The 20723-nt window shown below is 41.4% G+C and overlaps 1 protein-coding gene across 6 annotated transcripts in view; it reads left to right on the top strand.

Annotated features, from left to right (window-relative positions):
- The window catches only part of PDZRN3 (PDZ domain containing ring finger 3), a 239773-nt gene that overhangs the window by 189569 nt on the left and 29481 nt on the right, over positions 1-20723 (top strand). The window lies entirely within an intron of this gene.

Genomic DNA, 20723 nt, shown 5'->3' with positions numbered 1-20723 from the left:
TGATTTGGTTCTTTTAGCAATTCTTGTAGTGGGACATATGGTTCAAATTGGTACTTCTCACTTGCCATTTCTGTACCTCTCTCTGAAATTTTTAAGAACTTCAAAAGCAAGTGACTCGATCTTGGGTGCTGTCATTCACATCGGATGACTTGTATCTTCTAAGTCATTGTGAGCCACATGAGCATTTCAGTTGAGGTGAAATGGGATATTTACGATACAACCCAGATAATTTATCTTACGTCTCTGTCAAATGTTCTATTTTTAAATATTCAAGTCCTACTCTCAACTAGGAGGTTTTAATACTGCTGTTGGTAACCTACCTTGGCAGGTAAGGATTTTCTCCGAAAATCATTCTTTAAATTTGTCTTCAGTAATAAAAATAATAATAATCCAGCTAAGGCTTTCTTTTAGATAAGCACTTTAGAAGAAGGTTGTTATAGCAAGTGAGAAACAAAGGGTGTGTGTTTCTTGATTTATAACAATCAATGGCATCATAATTTTTAAAGAGCCAGACTTTTTAAAAAAGAATTTGATTCTCCATCAGTTGAGTGTCATTTTTTGCTTAAGCCACCAGGGGGTGATATGCTTAAAGAGACACAGTGAGACGCGGCAAAAAGTGGGTTGGCTGCCTCTCTGGGCAAAACCTAAAGATAAAATGACCCTGGGTGAACAAAAAGTGTCTCTCTCTCTGTCTGCCTTCCCCACTGAGACAGAGAGAGAGAGTCAAAACAAACCTTTTGAGGCTTGGTACTCTCCTTAGGCAAGGGGTATATATCTTACAAAAAACAAGCATCTTAAATGAGTCTTGGGAATAAATACATTTCCGACCTGTGACTTCACACTCAGGACTTCACTGGACTCAAGTCCTTTTCAAAGCATTTGGGAGACATGTTGGAGATCTTGGGCAGAAGCGCTGTCGCTACTGGCGATCTAGCCCCCATCCCTTGTGTGATCATGTGGTGAGTTGTAGTCCTCAGTTTGCCAAGTTATCCCACTCAGTGAGCTGGGGAATTCTCCGTGAGTCCAGCACATAAGCAGGAGACAAGTGGAACAGCAGACGCCGTCATTCGGGCAAGGTGGTTGTGTTACAGACTTTTGCCGCTATATTTGAAATAGCCCAACATAGTAAGTCAAAAGGTAGTTTTTTAAATTTGCCTTTTAAAAATGTTTTGCTTTTTACCATTAATGCACAGAAAATATAATTCAGCAATCACAGCTGTGGATGTATTACACTGGCACCCTCCAAAAAGTAACTCGACCACATCTCTGTCAAATCTAAGTGAACCTGTCTTTTATTCTTCTGTATTATTTGTGCTCAATCCCCCCAACCCCTCCCACAAACACACACAACTGCCCCCAAAAGAGGGAGCCTGGATTCTGTTGTTTGTTTTTTACTAGGTGAATTTATGTGGAAATATTTCTGGCTGAAGCATCGCTCAGTAAATTGCTGATAAATGACTTCCATCTGGAATATACTTGGTCAGCAATTTAGGAAGCCATGCAGATTTATTTTCAAGAAACTCAAACTACTTTTCAGACCCATTACCCTTGTGCCAACTAAGTAAAATCCCCCTTGCTCCTATTCTTTGTGAGTCCTGAACCGTAGCATAAAGGAATTCACAAAACACTTGCAGGAATTAATAATTGCATTCTCGCTCTTATTATGCAAAGCCTTATTAGAGCAGAGAAATTAAGGTTTCCATAAATTACAGTTCCAGAAGGTCCGGTGCGTCTGGCTTCAGTAAGCCCTGGTAACAGCAGCACAAAGAGGATCAAATATTCCAGGGCTCAGACTTTATCCTTTCCTCATCCAGAGATAATTCAAAGAGATGCTCTTCATTAGGGCCATTGGCAAGCTGCCTACAGTTTCTTTTTGGGGGCTGCTGTGAGCTTAATGATGCAGAACAATAGCTTTGCCTCTTGTTGCACACATACCTCATTGTACCTTTAATCACATTAGAAAAACAACAACAACACATAAAGTTGCCTGGTCATTAAGGGGCATTGCAAAGAGTGCAGACACATCAGTGATTGGGGTCATGCATTAAAAGATGCACCAAGACATTTAGGGACACTCAAACACTTCTATGGGGAGGAAGCTTCCTGCCTACCTGGAGTTGTAAGGTCAGGTCAGTCAAGTACAGCAGTTCTTTATACTTTTATGATAACTGTGGTGTCCAGGTGGTGGGGGTTGTGGGGCAGTGTGAAACATCAACACAGGGCCTCTGCCTACCAGAAATTTGAAATTTAACAGTTGCTTCCTGATTTGGAAAATTTTAGCCTGTCTTGAGTAACCTTGAGTACTCACAAGCACTATTAGGGTGAAAGGACAAGGAAGCAAGGAAGATGCTTTAAGGTTATCAAGGAGTACAGTCTCCTGCTTGGATAAATTAATTGGCACAGGAGAGCTCATGTTCTAGGAGTAATGGGATAGGGAGCCTCACAGCTCTTGGGCTGTGGCTGGAATCCAGCTAAGGGTGGTTACCAGGTGTTGGGGCCAGGGAGTGGGAGTTGCGGGTGTAAGGATGGGAAAGTCTGTGGCTCTGTGGGTTTTGATGCCAGTGACTCCAGCACAGGCTAAGCACCAGCCTTGTTTGTAGCCGTGTACTGTGAGGTCAACGGGACAGCCAGTCTGTGGATGCTTTGAGGAGGGTCTTCCAATGGAGGCCAGGAAGAGGGGAACAGAGTGGCACCTCAGCCAGTATCATTTATTCCCTCCACCTCTTCTAACATTGACCAGAGACTCTTTGTAAAATGGTGACCTTTGCTAATTTGATGAGGCAACAAGGAAATAATTGTGATTGGGAGTTAAGCTTCAAACTAGAAATTATGACTAGCACAGTGTCCTAAAGTCTGCATGCACATTTTCAAGATAAGGAATACGTATCTATAGTCACAGGACTATTCATTGCCGACAGCCACAGCATTATTTATTGTGCACTTACTATGTGCTGGCACAATGCTAAGTGTCCACTGTGCGTTTTCCCATCAGATCTGCACACAAGCATGAAGAGATAGGTGATACTGTCATCCCTATTTCAAAGAGAAGAAACTGACATACAGAGGAATTATAGTGGTACTGGGAGTCAGATCTGCACTATAATTCCCATATCTGCGAATTCTTTTCTTGCATAACTCATTTTCCAGCAGTGTCAATGAATGAATCATGACCAACTTTATAGGATACCTGTGGGCCAGTTTTCAAAAATCATGCTTGCCTCTGTGGGGCTAACATAAAGACCCTGCAGTCTCAGACAGGCCCAGGTGCTACATGGTACCTCCTGAGAAGGGTTCCTACGGGCTGGCTGGTCCTTCATACCAAGGGAGGGTGGTGTGCAGAGAAAAATGAGCCCCAGAGTAGCACGGAGTTCCCACTGGCTTATCAGGCAGCCTGAAGAATGGATGATTTGAGAATGCTCATGTCCTTTTGCCTGTCAGTAATAACAGGAAATATCACTTAAGATTAATTTGTGCCTCTTATGCCACTTGAAGTTGTTAGTTTTGAGAAGCAAAAACTTTATCACTAACTCTGACTTGCCGGAAAAAACTATAGATCTGATACAGATTTGTGACCCTTTATACATCAATCTCGTAGCCAGTTGGATAGAAAAACACAGATTTCTACAGTAAATACTAATCAGAATCCAGTTTATGGGGAATTCTGGAAACTTGACTTTGCACAATCCTGCTTGCATATTTAATTAGCTGGATGCAGTCCTCAGATGAGTTGTCTGCTATAGAACACAGAGACTGCAGCAGCTGAGAGTCAGATGGGTCACGGTTCGATTAAGTATGGACCCAATTAATGACGGTTAATTGGATGAACATAAACTTGACCTCCACACAGCAGTTTTGAACCTGGCAAAATTTTCCTGCAAGTAGGAGTGTGTTTGCTTAAATAGCCTATTAATTCTAAAAGCTTCGTTTTAGAAGCAGCTTTACATTCTGAATTCATGTAGGCAAAGTAGGTATGGAAAAAGAAAGCTCATCTCGGCCGGGCATGGAGGCTCACGCCCTGTAATCCCAGCACTTTGGGAGGCTGAGGTGGCAGGGTTGCTTGAGCCCAGGAGTTCAGGAATGGCCTGGGCAACTTGATGAGATCCCATCTCTATAAAAGAAAAAGAGAAAGAAATTTAACTTAGCCAGCCATGATGGTGCATGCCTGTAGTCCCAGCTACTCAGGAGGCTGAGGTGAGAGGATCACTTGAGCTTAGGAGTTGGAGGCTGTAGTGAACTATGCTGGCACCACTGCATTCCAGCCTGGGTGACAGTGACAGAGCAAGACACCTTCTCGTTGGGGGGACGGGGGGGAAGCCCATCTTCTCCTCCTCCCACCTTGACAAACCAGGGCCCTTTATTGAATATGGGGCCAGCATATGGCTGAGAAAGTCACTTTTTAATATGTGGCCATTATTTGTCACTAACTGTTGTTTTCTTGTCAATTAACAATGGATTATAAACCACTTTTATGTTGATTCTGGAAAGGAATGACCAAGGGTGGGACCAGAGATTTCCTCTCCTCTTTCTGTTTGTCTCCTCTTGAAGACACAAAGCTTTGGAGGACCATAAAGGAGTTTTCCTTCTTTTCCCTTAGGACTAGGGCCTAATACCCACCATCCTAGCTTAGGTGTCCTTCTGAAGTGTTCCCAGGGTGCCCTGCACTTCCTTCCACCTTGTTTCCATATCTGTGTTAATTTGGCCTCCCATGTTACACTGTAGACTAGGAAGTCTCATCACTACTGTTACTTCTCAGCACATGGTTGGTTGAATAAGTTGGATTTTGTAATGTTTGTTGGGAAGAGTGAGGAGCAAGAAAAGAAGAATACAAGTTAGGAATTTAGAAAGAGAACTAGGTGTTGAATGAAATGACCATGGTTTGGACCACAGAGGTGAGGATGTGGAACAGAGGGGACACAAGACATTCATTTATCATTCATTCAGCCAACACATTCACCAAGTGCTGAGAACCGAGATGCTCACCACTTGCTCACTGGCTCCCCAGTGCCCTTAGAATTCAGTGAATTAACTGTGGCTTACAGAGCCCTGTGAGATCCAGCCTCTTCTGACCTCTCCCATAAACCTCCTGCCCTGCTCATCTGCCCTGGTCCTGCAGGCCTCCTTTCAAGACACAGAACCCACCTTATTCCTTCCTTCTCAAGACTTTGCAAACTGGCTGTTCCCTTCTGCCCGCAAGTTAGTTCACCAGTTCATCCTTGAGCTCAGCTTAAATGTCCCTCTTCCTGGAGGCCTTACCTGACCTAAGAAAATCCGCTCCCCCCCCACCTGCCCACTCTAACGTCTCTGTACACTGTTGATTTCGCTGCTGCACTTTGTTGACTTGCTTATCACCTGTTTTCAACTCCAACCTCCCGGACAAATGTCAGTCCCGTGAAGGTAGGAACTTTGCATCGTTCTCTGTGAAACCCCAGGTCGTGGCACATGACTAGTAACTGTTCAGGATGTGTTTACCAAAATTAACTTCTGAGTGAGAAATGTATCAAGTGGATCCCACTTTGGTTTGGGAAGGGTTTTACCATGACAAATGAGTCCATATCCCTGGTCTCTAATGGCTTCCACAGATACAGCTGCATGTTGCCATAAGGCAGGTGGTACGGGGTCACAAGAGAGAAGACAGCCCCTCTCTCTGTGTTCCTGTCACCCACCTGCCATGGCACGCAGAAGGAAACATATGGAACAGTGAAAAAAATCCAGCTTTAATAAATGAGTTCTCTTGTGTTCATTAATAATGCAGGAAGAGGTCATGGTTAAATGTGGGCGGGGTGGGGGTGGGTAATGCACAAAAGAATACCGTCAACAGTTCGGAGTGAAGGCACGGCAGAGCCACGCCAACCCTCCTGCGTTCTCCGACCAGTGTGGGATTAAGCAGGGAACAGCCTTCACTCTCTAAAGCCCACAAAGCCAGTTTCTAGCAGTGCCACCGTCATTTATGTGACAGGTGTCATAACGTTGGTAAAATGTAGTCGAGCTGTGCTGCAGAAGAAATGTCAGGAATGAATGTGTCCTGCCTGGAGTGACCTGCTTGCCTACTTGTTCATCAAGGGCATTTTGAGTTGTGTGTTCATTGGTGAACTTTGGGGAAAGGGTCCCTTTTCCATCTACTAATTGCCAGCCTCACAGGATAATTTTTTTTTCCCAAATACATTTGATGATATTCATCAGCTTGTGATAAAGAATATGCCAAAATAGTGCGAAAGTGAAAGAATATTATTGGCACTAATGTTCAGTTGTGTTGCATGCTGGTCTTGATTTGAGTGGCAGTAGGAAGCAGGGACAGCTTTTGACTGTGGAAGAGTCTTTGGACTCTTAGATCTCAGATTAGATCTCAGAGTAGGGTCCTGGCCCAGCAGCAGCAGCATCACCTGGGAGCGTGTTTGTTAGAAAGGTACTTTCTCAGGCCCTGCCCCACAGCTACTGAATCAGAGACTCTGGGGTGGGGCCAAGCAATTTGTTTCACAAGGGCTCCAGGTGGGTTTGGCATAAGTTCACTTTTGAGAGCCTCTGTTCTATATTAAATGCTGGAAGAGGGAGGACTGCTAGGTGACCTAAGCCTTTTGACAGATTTTCTTGAGTCTTTGTCGGATGAGTAGGCAGCAAAGAAGTCACATCTCAGACACTTAGATGTGGATCAAAAATTTAGCCATCTGTTGGTTAATACCAAAAATAAATTGTTTTGTTTGAGAACTTTTCTCAAGCAAATAGTTCTGTAATATCTAGTTTACAAGTAGAAAATTGAAGGTTATTGAAGTTTTGTCTAAAGGAGAGATAATATATAAAATTTTCAGATACATCTGATATTCAGCAGCTTGTGATAAGGAATAAGCTGAAATAGTACAGAAGTGAAAGAATGTTATTGGCACCAATATTCAGTTTGTGTTGCACACTGGTCTTGATTTGAGTGGCAGTAGGAAATAAGGACAGCGTTTCTGACTGTGGAAGAGTCTCTGGAAGTTGCTGTATATACATTATATATATATTATGTATACATTACATAATGTATACATATGCATGTGTATATATATCCCACCGTATTCTTTCTCTGAATCACTCCAGGCTCCAGCATTATCCTGTATCCTCCTAAACAAGACACCCCCTACTCCTCCAAATACTGCCTTCCCAATAGTAAATAAGAAAGTAATCTGATTCATTTCCAATAAGGTGAATGATGATGGATAGAATTCTCCTGCCAGAAGAGAATGTATTTTTAGGAAGGACCTTATTACCCAAATGAATCCGAATTGGCAGAATTCTTGTGGAAATAAGTTTGAGCAGGGACCTCTTCCTGATGAGAGCTATTTAGCTATCACCATGACAGGTCATGATTTATAGACACCACATCTTGGGGGGCTTTCAGGTTATAGCCTGTCAATTAAACAACATCATTGGTCAGTCTTTAGTGTACATTTCTAGGAGTAGATGTTTTTATATCTGCAGATTACCATTTTTAAAAGTCTTTATAAAGATTGCCCCCGAATGAGTCTCTCCGCATAATACCCACCAGTTTGTGAGTATCCGCCTGACCTCATTCTTCACCCCAAGGGGAATCTTTTTTTTTTTTTTCTCTTGTTTGCCTCTTTGGTGTTCAGCTTGTCAAGGTGACAGACTGGTAAAGGATGGAATCCTGTTTTTAACTCTCAGGCTTATATCAGTCTCAAGGTAGAAAAATTCCACTAGGGCAGTGGTTCTCAAACTTGAACTGGCATCAGAATCACCAGGAGGGCTTGTTTAAACACTGGGCACTTCACCCCTAGATTTTAGATGCTTCTGGCCTGCGGATCACCCTTTGAAATCCACTGCTCTAGGAGAATCATTATTAGATAAGACTGATGGATGAGTGGATGAGTGAAGGGATGGGGGAAGAGAGGGCATTTATGTGTCTCTTCAGTTCTACTAGTGTCAAATTGCTTTCCATCATTATGGTAGAGAAGAAGTTCGTGTTGCTTCACATCCCTGCCAACCCTTGGTATTGTCTGATTTCTTAGTTTTCCAATATAGTGAATATGAAGCGGTATCTCACTGTGGCTTAAATTTGCTTCACCCTGATTATGAAGATGAGTATATATTTGTGTATATTGGCCATTTTTTAGCTTCTTCATTGTGTGTAAAGTGCCTGCTCCAACTTTTTGCCCATTTCTCTGTCGGATTTTTCATCTTCTTCTCCTGGTTGTAGGATTTTGAAAAATGTAGTCTGGATACCAACCCCTCAGATGTAAGTGTTGCAAACATCTCTCAGTTTGTGGCTTGTCTGCATTTTCTTTATGATGTCTTCTAATGAAAGAAATCTCTTAATTTCATATAGTCAAATATATCTCTTTTCTTTTGGTTTGTGCTTGTTGAATCTTTGCTAGGAAATATGTTTTCTCTCTCTCAGTCGTAAAGATATTTACTAATATTTTCCTCCTAAAGTTTTATATAATTTTTGTCTATCATAGTTACTTTTTTATATATGGTAAGATGTTAGAGTACAACTTCATTTTGTATAAATATAGGTTTTCCAGTATATCTTTTTTTTATTTTTTTAGACGGAGTCTTGCTCTGTCCCCCAGGCTGGAGTGCAGTGATGCAATCTTGGCTCACTGCAAGCTCCACCTCCCGGGTTCACGCCATTCTCCTGCCTCAGCCTCCTGAGTCGCTGGGACTACAGGCACCCGCCACCATGCCCGGCTAATTTTTTGTATTTTTAGTAGAGACAGCGTTTCACTGTGTTAGCCAGGATGGCCTTGATCTCCTGACCTAGTGATCCACCTGCCTCGGCCTCCCAAAGTGTTGGGATTACAGGCGTGAGCCACCGCGCCCAGCCCTGGTATATCTTACAGACAAGCCCATCTCTTCCTCATCACGGGGAAATGCCAGTTTCCCTCTATGGTTGGTAGGTTTACAGGCATTCATTGTAACATTCTTTTTAATTCCATACATATATCTTAGAAATTTTAAAACTTGTTTGACATTCAAGAAAATATTAAGAGGAGACCCAAGAATAAATATCTTTTATTAAAAGCCTCCACTACCCCAAATTCTGAAGGAAAGTAAATCAGAAATAGTAATGGGGGAAGACAGAGTTGGCTGACTGTAAACATCCTTACAAAAAGTACAAAAAGTCGCTTTTTAAAAAAAAACATAAAGCATTCTTCATCTGTAAAAAGATTTTCTCAAACTGTAACATTTGTTGTAAAAGAGAAGACACATCTGTAAGACTACAGTTAGAACTAATATTTTTATAAACACATTTCCTAAGTTTACATGTTTTAGCTAAAGAAATCTTAAGCAAAAAGTGTATCCTTTTTGTGAACAAACAGTACATGAACCAAATATGGCAAACAAACACTTAACTATTCACAGCACTAAAGCAGTGAAAACAGAGGTAATTTGTCAGACATCTGGGAGAATAAGTTTTCTCCCAGTGCGTTAAGCAGTTTACCGTAACACAGACACATTCCTGTTTTGCCACACATGACAATTATTCCCCTCCCCTGCCCAAAAGTGTCAGCGGTTGTGGCACATAACATTAGAAGTGACATGCATTTTAATAAAGTAAAACTCTAAAGAATATGAACCAATTTTCCTTTATCAAGCAGCTGTTTTCTATTTTGGGAGTCTCAAAACAGAGAAATTACTATCCTTCATAATAATATTTCAGTTAGCAGCAGGAGATGAAAAGCAGCAGCTATTTCCCCTCAGAGTCACAATGGTATTTTACATTCAAGATTAAGTTCCTTTTATCTAGTTAGGGGATGACTGGCAGGAATAACTTGTAATGCACATACTGTACATTTTATATACTAGTTACTATGTGTTGCAGCTAACTGCATCCATTGATGCATTCCTATTTGGACTAGCTCCTTAATAAGAGATACCTCTGCTTCCCTTCACTTGGTATTTTCTCCTTTTTATTTCTCTCTGGCAGCTTTCTAAATCTAAGATTTGTAGCACTGGACTGAGTATCTGGAAACTTCCCAGTATTTAAAGTTTGAATTGTTTATCATGTCTATCTAATCTCTCCCTCCCCAGTTAAATTAACTTGAACTTTTTGTTCAAGTTGCGCCATGGATTGGAACGAAGAAGTAGTGGCTGTTCCCCAAAGAGGAAAGGGAGGGAGTCAACCACCACTGAGAAATTGACCAAAAAGGTCCATGCATCCTTTTTATCAGTTGTCCATGAAGTCATAGAACCAACTCTACTCTGTCTCCAACCATGGTTAAGAAAGCCAGGGGAGGGAGGACACAATTCCAGTGTTGTATTATTTATCCTTGAATTAACAAGTGACAGCCCAAGATTCATATTTCAGTGATTTTTTTTTTCCTGTCCTCATAAGAACAATGATAAATAGCTTTTGAGTGTTATTTATCCTGCACAGGCTTTAAATGCATGAGTTATATACAAAAGCTCATGTAATTCTCACACAGTCCCTTAAAAGTATAGATACTGTTAATATTTCCATTTCACAGATGAGATAACTGAGGGTTAAAATAGTTGACAAAGTGGCCTGGGGTCACACAGCTGGTAAGTGGCAGAGACAAGATCGTAACACAGGACTGTCTGAGTCCAGTGACTTTGGGCAGACTCCCTCATTCATCCCATCACTCATTCTGTTAACACACATTAGTGGGCGTCTCCCTCCAGTGTTCCTGGAGAAATGTTCCAGTGTAGTACAATGCAAAGGAAAGTCCCTGCCCTCAAGGGGCTTACATTCTAGAGAGAGGTGTTAAATACTACACTCCTGAGAATATAATTACAATGTGGAGTAAAGGCCCTATAGGAATGTGGTTCTACTGCAGAAACATCATATGAAGACCCAAACAAGAAACTGCCCAGTTTTCTCCTCTGTAAAATTGAGGTACTTGTCTGGGCACGGTGGCTCACGCCTGTAATCCCAGCACTTTGGGAGGCCAAGGTGGGCAGATCATGAGGTCAAGAGATCAAGACCATCCTGGCCAACATGGTGAAACCCCGTCTCTACTAAAAATACAAAAAAAAAAAGCTGAATGTGGTGGCACACACCTGTAGTCCCAGCTACTTGGGAGGCTGAGGCAGAAGAATCCCTTGAACCTGGGAGGGGGAAGTTGCAGTGAGCCAAGATCGTGCCACTGCACTCCAGCCTGGCAACAGAGCAAGACTCCATCTCAAAAAAAAAAAAAAGAAAAAAAAAGAAAAAAAAAATTGAAGTAGTTTTGTAGCTTTAGCAGTTAAATTGAGGTATCAAGGCGATACCTTGCTCAAGTGGAAGTTCATCCTGTTTTGTTAAAGCAGGAGAAGGATTCCATTTGCAAGTTATCACAGTCTAGAACCACCTGATTGTCTTAAAGGCAGCATTTACTGAGTGCCTACTATGTTCTCTGGGTCATGTGCTGTGCTGAGGGAGAGGTTAAAATAGCCACTTGCTCACAGTGTTCATGTCCTACTTCAGAGGACCTCCCTCTCCCTCAGAGCTTTAGCTGTAAAAGGGGAAGACTTGGGTTCTTTTTATGGCTCTGCCATTGAGTGGCCCTGGAATAGTCTCTGGGCCTCTCTGAACCTTAGACTCTTCTCCTGAAGCTCAGGAATATGAGCTGTTTCTCCTAGGGTGTTAGGAGTGTCCAGGTGAGCTTTAATGTGTGTGTGAGTGTATCTGGAACATGTGTGGCATGGTGTAGGCTCTGTATGTGGGCATACAGTCAGCACTTCATATCTATGGGTTCTTCATCTGTGGATTCAACCAACTGAGGATCAAAAATATTTGGAAAAAATAATTCCACAAAGTTCCAAACAGCAAAACTTGAATTTGCCACATGCCAGTACTATGTTGAATTCCCATGATGTAGGCATTGTATTAGGTATTATAAATAATGTAGAGATGATGTAAAGTATATGGAGGATGTAGTTGGTATGCCAAGCCTACAATAGCAATTAGGACAAGTATATGGTCATATGATTTAAACTATATGGGAGGATGCAAATACTCTGTGTGCCATTTTATATATCAGGAACTTGAGAATTCATGGATTTGGGAGGATACTGGAGCCAATATCTCATGGATATGGGGAGATGACTCTGTTGTCTAATAAGCCAATCTAGGGGTTGAAGGAAAAAGCCAGCATTTCTAGAGAATGCGGAAGCAGCCAGGCTTCCAAAATTGGGTCAAAGAGGGTCATTGCTATGGGTTGAAGGTCTCTTGGGGAACAGTTAAAATGATGGGAATAGATCCAGAAAGGTCAACTTATGTGGACATCTTCGGAGATCATTGGCGCTACATCATTTTCTTTAAGGAACAGCAGAGAATAAGGCTTTCAGCAGAAGTATATAGGGCCAAAGCTTCTTAAAAACAGTATGCAGCGGTGGAAATATGCAGTACTTTTAGAGAAAATTCTCAGATTCAGTATTTGTTCAGCGGGATATTTATTGGACACCTCCAGTGTGCCAGGTAGGGGCGGGGCATCCCCTGGTGGGACTACAGTGGTCAAACTAACAAGGTCGTGGTCTTAGATGGAGAAAAACATCCACCAAGTTTTATCACGCAGATGAAAATGCACCAGCAGCCAGCACTTGGGGTGGCCAGTGCCACGTGCAAGGGGAACAAAACAGAGGATGGGACCCAGTTACAATGGCCAGGCTGGGCTTCCTGAGTCATCTGAATATGGAGCAGTCAGCTTCAGCCAGGCAGAGGCTCCAAGACAGAAGGAGTCATGGATTTCTAGGAAAAGCATTTCACTGATAATACTTTAATGTGCATCTGCCTCCTACGCTGTCTCATAGCCAGAGAGGGCTGTGTTTCTAGGGCTGTCCCAAGTTTGACACATATTCCTGGAGCTAAAGCAAGTGAAAACACTTAGGAAAGTATGAAAGCTCTGTGTGGATGGTGGTGTATGACTCTGCAATGCATATTTTAAAGAAGAAATATTTTGGAAAGTCATTAAAAATGTTAATCACATCCCCCTCCAAACTAAAAAGCTGATGAAGGGAACATATTTTCCAGTTACACATTTTAAAGCATGTATGTTTATATCAACAAAAGATAGCCTATGTTAGACCCAGGTATAGTTGATATGCGCAGCCTACGATAGCAATTAGGACAAGTATATGGCCAGAATGTCCTCTGGACATACTCAGCGGATGGTACCGTTTTTCAATGAGCTCATCTGTAAGGCACGATGAAAGGAGGTCAAAGAAAAACTTAGAGAGCTTCGTACTCATGGTTTTAAACTCAACTGAGAAAAGATTCAAAGGAAAAAATCCCTGACCCAAACAAAAGCAGGAGGAAACTTAGTGTTGCCTAAAGCAACTAAAGAAAAACACCGTGTTCTCCTGGTGGCTGCTTTCTGCCATTCCATGTGCAAGGGATCCATATTTTTGCCTCCAGCAAACTCATTTCTATTTCTCAGACCCACACACCATTTTGCCGAAACAAAGCTGCAAGTGCATTTCCACCCAGCTGGGCACACTTGCTAACTACACTGATGCATCAGAACTATAAATGTCACCCCCGTCATCTCCTTCTACCCTCTGATAACTTTACTCTTTAAAAATGTGTTAACATCCTTTTTCCAGCCTTACGTTTGACATAATCAGTCATGTACATGAACTCCCCTCTCTCTCTCTGAAAAACCCCTATGTTTCCTCAAGTTCTAATTGCATTATCAAGTGTTTTGTTTGGTTCATTAATTCCTTCCCAGATGATTTGCTCCTGGTAGGTTTCTAGCAAATTCTACCCATATCTAATAAATCATCTTACAAAATGCTGCAGGTTTTGCTCCATTATAGGGATCGAGTCCACACGCTAATTGCTGTGCCCCTGCGAAGTTTTATTCTCCTTCCTCTCACTAAAAGCTGCCCGTTTAGCTTCATTTTAAAACTCTTAACAATTTGACGACAGAGAAAAGATTTCAGAACTGTGCTTTGGCCAGGCCAAGTCCCCAGAGTCATTTTCAACGCTTGCTGCGCCAGAATACACCCAGGGTTATTCTGTCATCTAAACAAACTTCCTCCAGGTGAACGCAGGCAAGGTGTCCATCTCTTCTGTGTCCCCTGTTGGACCTGGGAGTCAGGGAGATGAAGCATCCATTTATCCTGAGGCAACCCTACCATGTAACTAACCTGAGAACAAGAAAATGAAGTCAGGAAGTTGTAACTGCATAGCCATAGGGTAGGGAAGGATGTGGGGCCCAGTTCCTGCTTCCAGGACGTGATAGGATTGTTGGGGCAGGAGATTGTGGAGTTGTAGCTACAAAGGCTATAAAGTATTCATAGAAGACCAGATGGGGAGTGATCTGAAATAATCCAGAAGGGTGTAAGTACCAGTCTAGTGAGGTTCCTCCTATATTAAAAATCATCATTATCTAGTTTCCCAGTTTTTACAGATAAGGAAATTGAGGTCCAGAAATGATCAGTGGTTTCTTTAGATGCAAGTGTACTATTTTGTTTACTTTATCATTTGATTCCCAGCATTTATCAATGGACTCACCTATACATGAATCTTGTAGTGTTTTTAGCCCAGTTCATACTTCCCACAAACATGTTTAATTTTACTTCTGTTCAGTTCTCCAAAGGTATCGTGGGCCTCCTACATATAAGTCAGGTGTTCTGTGCAGCTAAGATATGGTATTATCCCACAATTCTTATTTTTAAAAATGTAATCACAAAAAGCAAGGATCAATTATTGTAATATGGTCATATTTTAAAGTCCTTCTGTGCCTGTGAGGTCGAGAGGGTGAGTCATTTTATTTCCCATTTTACAGGTGATAAATATCTTAGGATGTCATTATTCTTTTTGTGCCATTTATAAATCACATTTATAAATCTTTGAGAAAGAAGTACACACTTAAGTTTACTTTTGATTCATGCAGGTTCTAAATCTTCCCAATTTCTGTATCTTCCACCGTGGATGTCTCCACTGTTAGTTATTCCTGCTCATTTTCATTGGTTCTTTTTGCAAAGCCAGTATTTCCAGAAATCTGCATCGATTTCTCATAGGGATTGCACATTTCAATGAAGATAGCTTGGAGATAGGTTATACATTCTACTGATAAAAGTCGTCTCTGGTTGCATGGAAGGGCCTCAGCAAACGGAGAATATTTTGGCAATTCAGTAGATACATCTGGATGCATTATTGCACATAAGCACTCTTCAATGGAATAGTCATACATATTACAAATTAAGTTTGAGCTGATAGGGAGGGTTTCTTTTTCTCTTGTAACTTTTAGTCAACACAGCAGAAGAGAGGCAAATATTTCCTCCTCTAACCTAAATTTCACCAACTTGAGCAATAATTTGCAATTAAAATACAGAATTTTGACAAAGTTTAGGACAAACACAAAGTTAGTTTTTGTGCTTTAATTCTGTATGTGAACTAGATAAGCAATGAAATGGTATTTCCCCGCACGTGCACACATAGATAGCATCGTTCTCCAGAATAGTTCATTTGTCATAACTCACTAGAATAAAATATGGACCACTGCTCCTCACTCTAAGAAAGCCTGAGCAACAAGGGCTGCCCTGCTAACTGCAGGCTTCTATTCAGTTTTCCTTATGGGGATAAGTAAGAGGGAGAAGATTATGAAAATTTTCATAATGAAAATGAAGAAAATCACCCATTATAATGCCACTTTGAACTGTTGATGTTTCTTAACTTACGACAGAGTTACGTCTTAATAGTCAAAACTAAAAATCATCCGGGTGTGGTGGCTCATGCCTGTAATTCCAGCACTTTGGGAGGCCGCGGCAGGTAGATCACTTGAGGTCAGGAGTTCAAGACCAGCCTGGCCATCATGGTGAAACCCCGTCTCTACTAAAAATACAAAAAAAATTAGTCAGGCCTGATGGCACATGCCTGTAATCCCAGCTACTCAGGAGGCTGAGGCCCAAGAATCACTTGAACTCAGGAGGCAGAGTTTGTAGTGAGCCAAGATTGTACCACTGCACTCCAGCCTGGGTGATGGAGTGAGACTGTCTCAAAAAAAAAAAAAATTCTAGGCAGGTTAAAAATGGATATAGTTTGGATTTTTTTAATATGGTTCTAAAAACAATGGGGGACAGTTCATGCGAAGAACAGAGTTTTAAGAGAAAGTGGGTAGAGCTTCCCCCACTGGGGCTAGGGAATGTGCATCCCATTTTGCAGAGAATTGCTGAGATACAAGATTCAGTGGCTTTTCTAGCCACTCACAGAATAAACCATTCTTCCTTCTGCATCCAACCTCCTTGTTGGGGGAGATAATGATTCCAGAGTCTTAAGCGAAGATTCTAGAAATAAATAATACCCCAGGTTGGGGTAAGAATAGTAGGCAGTGTCCTCAACATTCACATGCACTTGTGAGGGAAGCCCCCAAGAAGGAACAGTGACTTGGGATCCAGAGCCCATTACAGAAAGACTGTCGGTATGGAGTGATCTAGTAGCAGAACAATGAAAATTCTCAAGAAGCCCAGGATCTATCTAAGTCCTAATTTATTTCAAGCTTCTGAAATTTAGTATTTGCATTTGCTTTGTCTTGAGACCTCACACTTCAAGTATTTTAGCTTAACAAAGAATAATGTATTTGGAAGTAAGAGGCCAAGTTCAAGCTCCCAAACTACTGTTTAGTAGCTAATAACCCTTAGGCAAGTCACTTACTTTCTGAAGGGCTTATGGTGGGAGGGCTTCCTTTCCTGTCCCATGTCATCCTAATTTTTTCTGATCTCTTCTTCACACAGCAGCCAACTCCCATGATCATGTCTCTAAGGTACAAACCAAAGTCGGGGGGGCGAAAAAAAAACCTTAATCTTGATTCTCCACCCTCCTCTTAAATCATCTCAAAATCAAAGTCTTTTTTTTAAATTATTTTTTGGTGATGCAGGTACCTAAAATCTACTCTTTTGGCAAATTTCCAGTATGTAACACACTATTATTAGCCATAGTTAATACTAAAGAAATGAAAAAAGCTAACTATAACAACTATAACATGATGGATATGTTAATTTGCTTGACTATAGTAATCACTTTATTACACATATGTACAGGTGTTCCTTAACTTACGATGGAGTTACATCTTAAACCCATTTTAAGTCAAAAATGCATTTAATATTTCTAACCTACTGAACATTGTAGCTTATCCTAGCCTCCCTTATGTTCAGAACACTTACATTAGCTACAGTTGTGCAAAATCAAACGCAATAATAAAGTTTTGAATATCTCATGTAATGTATTGAATACAATACTGACTGTGAAAAATAGAAGGGTTATGTGGATACTAAAAGTACAGTTTCTATTAAATATGTATCTCTTTCACTGTAAAGGTGAAAGATCATATCAAAATATGCTGTACACCTTAAATATAAACAATAAAAAATAAAAGTATTTTTTAAAAACAGTCCAATCTGAAGCCTCCAAGGGTCAGCATAGCCTGCCCTTGCCCATGCTTCCAGGCTTAACACATGATAATCTGCATTCCACTCATGTGCACCAGCAGCCCGTCAGCTGTACCAGGTTTTCTCCTACCACAGGACCTTTGCACATGCCTTTCCCTCTCTGGAGTACTCTCTCCTCTCCTCCTCCCCACTTAAATCCTGCCCTTTCTTTGGATTGGTGCTCCACACCTCCTCCTCAGGGGACCTCCCTTTGGCCAACACCTGTCCCTCTCTCTGCCAGGTTTTCTTTCCTTCTCTCAGTAGTGGGATTCCTAGCATCCTTCTCCTTCACCAGACTGTCAACTTCCTAGGGGCAGCTTCCATTTCTAGTTTTGCTCACCACTATATTGGCAGCCCCAGGCAGTGTGCTGAGCGTGAAGTCATTCGGAATCATTATTTAACCAATAAACAAATGAATGAGCCATTGAATGTATAGTGCCAAGCATAGTGTATGGTACGTAGAAAATAACTCGGAAGTGTTAACATTGCTAGAGATTCAAAGAAGCAAAAGATGATTCCTGCAATCAAGTGGCTTTCGTCTTGGAAGAATATTTCAAATGCATGCCATACTCTTTAGTTTATCGCTGGTGTGGAATTATTTTTAAATGCTGTCTAGGAAATTGGAGGCATTTGAGAAGATCTGTCGTAATTTATTTAGAGTGTTGATTATGGACAAGCCAACTAATGATTACTGTTATAGGAAAACAAAAGAAAAAAAATAGCCCATTCTATCAACACTCATTGGTAGTTTTATATTCATACTGGCACCGGCTCTTTTCAACTGAGTTGTTTTGAACCACTAAAACCATGGTTTAATATAAACAGCATTTTCTTCCAAGGATCCTATCACAATCAATTTAATGAAAGTTTTTCCACATGGTCTGTAAACTGCAAGATGAACTAGTTGGCGATGCAGGAGCCAAAATTAATTTTGATCAAAGTGATACACATCATAATTTTATTTCTTTGGATAGAAAACAAACAAAAAAAAGAACAAAAGAGATGCCAAACTACTCTTTGTAGGTTACACTAAAATTTTGAAACACAAATCCACAAGAGCCAGGAAATTCTATTTACAGTGAATCAACTTTAGCTTTGATTTTTCCTGGCATTCATTGGTTTGTTACCTGACTTTTGTGTTTAAGGAATTTTCATACTCTTATAATAAGAGGAACAAATAAAGTATAGGACATTATTAAGTCCAATAAGCATTTTTCAAAAAAAAAAATGTGATATTGCTTGTTTTCTTGCTGCTCAGAGATTTCTGTGACTCTGAGAAATGACTGACATTACTTTTGTCCTAACTGTACTATTTTAAATGACATTCCATCCCAGGGGCTTTACACATGGCCTATAGGACATTTGTAGGACAAACACATTGAAATCTGATGAGACAAGTTAGTAAGAAATGAATAGACAGAAGAAAATCAATTTCCGGTAGGTTAGTGAATATCCACAACTAGTGTTTTCTCCATCCTGCTTGTTAAACATGATACCATTACCAAGGTGAGTTCCTGGGAAAGGTCAGTAGACTCAGCTGACTTGGTTCTCAGGGTAAAGCGCACATGCCCTTGCCATGGCATGCACCACGAACACCCTCCTTTGGCAAGTGTCCTTCTCACTGGAACATCACCTTCCACCTCCAGGCGCCACCTCTCCCTCTTGTTGATGACTGCCCCTTTTCACTACACCCTCACATCTTGGCATCATACAGTCACTGGTGAACATGTCAGCTTCCTTTGCTTTACAGCTCAGGTCAGGTAACAGCACTGCCAGCTGTGCCGCTCAGTGGTTAGAACACACATTTTGAAGTCAGGCAGACCTGGGTCACATCCCCATTTCTACTTTCATAAGCTGCACAACTTTTAGGAAGCTGCTCAGCTTCTGAGGTGGTAGAGATAGCACCACCTACCTCACCAGTGACTCCTTATTCTGAAGATGGGATGAAATCATGTGTCTGAAGCATTTATTGCAATGCCCGACACAGAACAAATGCCCGTATGCGGCGTTCAGTGTCACATCCTTGAAATGGCTCCCAGGATCCAGAAAAGGCTCCTCCCTTAGACATGACTGCAACATAAACTGCTTTTCATGGGTTTTCTTATGTGACTTATTTGGAGTATGGTTTTTGCTGAAATTTGGCAGCTGGAATTTTTAGGAGCCCAAACCTAGGCTAGCGTTTCCTGTAAAAGATAGCATTTACTGAGTGTGCTAAGAGCCAGGCGCTCTTCCAAGCTCTTTACAAGGAATCTTTACAACCTGTTTACACATGAGGCGCAGGAAGAGGCTAGGAAATGTGTCTAAATGTGGACAGTTATAACAACAGCTGACGCTGGTCACTGTGCCAAGAGCTTTACTTTACCTACATCATTCAGGTATCATCTATGAAGCATGTACTTAAATACTCCTCATATCCTATTGAGGACACTGAGGCACACAGAGATGGAGTAATTTACCCAATGTCACACATCTGATAAATGGCAGAGCATGGACTTAGACCCCCCTGTGTCTCACCCTAGAGCCCCAGTGATGCCCACTCTCACCCAGTGTTACTGAGCCTTGCTCACCACTTTATCAATACATGGCACATTGATTCTGCAAGTCAATGAGGATAATAAATAGCTAACCTTCGTGGAGCACTCGCTGTGCACTAGGCATGAACCATAACTACTTTCTACGCAGGGCCTAATTCAGCAACAGCTCTGTGAGTTAGGTCCTGCTGTTAACCCATTTTACAAAGAAGAAAACTAAGGCATCAAGAGATGAATAACCTGCTCCAGATAGCACAGCTCACAAGTGCTACAGCCTATACTGAACCCCAGGCAAATGGACCCAAAGCTTTGCACCTTGACAATGGCCCTCAGCAGACGTAGAACTCCTGCCTGCTCCTCTGCATCTTCATGCAGCATCCTTAAGGATCCTCTAATTTTAAATGTAAATGGCTACGGTGACACAAATATAAAACACCATTGAACACTCATTTTAACTCCGTGTGATAACAATGCCGTTAATGGAGGACTCTTCCTGTCCTTTTCTCTGATGACTAGAGGCTTGAGAGTAGAAATTTTATTGTAGCCAGCCCTCTAGACTCTGATGAAAACAGTTAACAAATTCAAGTTTATTCAAGGTATTTATGAGACCAATATGAAGTTTACACCAGGGAGAGGAAATGGCATAATAAAATGGCTTTCATAAAGGCTTTGGGCATGATGCTTGCAAAAACCTAACCACACCTTCCTCCTTCAATTTGTGGCTGTATTTGCCTTTACAGCAGGAGATAATGCCAATGGATCATTAAATGCAATAACATTGACGTGTAAAAAAGAAGCATGTCATCTTCTATATTCTGAACTTAG

This window comes from Macaca fascicularis, chromosome 2 (assembly GCF_037993035.2).
Source record: "Macaca fascicularis isolate 582-1 chromosome 2, T2T-MFA8v1.1".
NCBI lineage: Eukaryota > Metazoa > Chordata > Mammalia > Primates > Cercopithecidae > Macaca > Macaca fascicularis.
The sequence above is the reverse complement of the archived record's forward strand: the minus strand, read 5'-3'. Positions and strand labels throughout refer to the sequence as shown.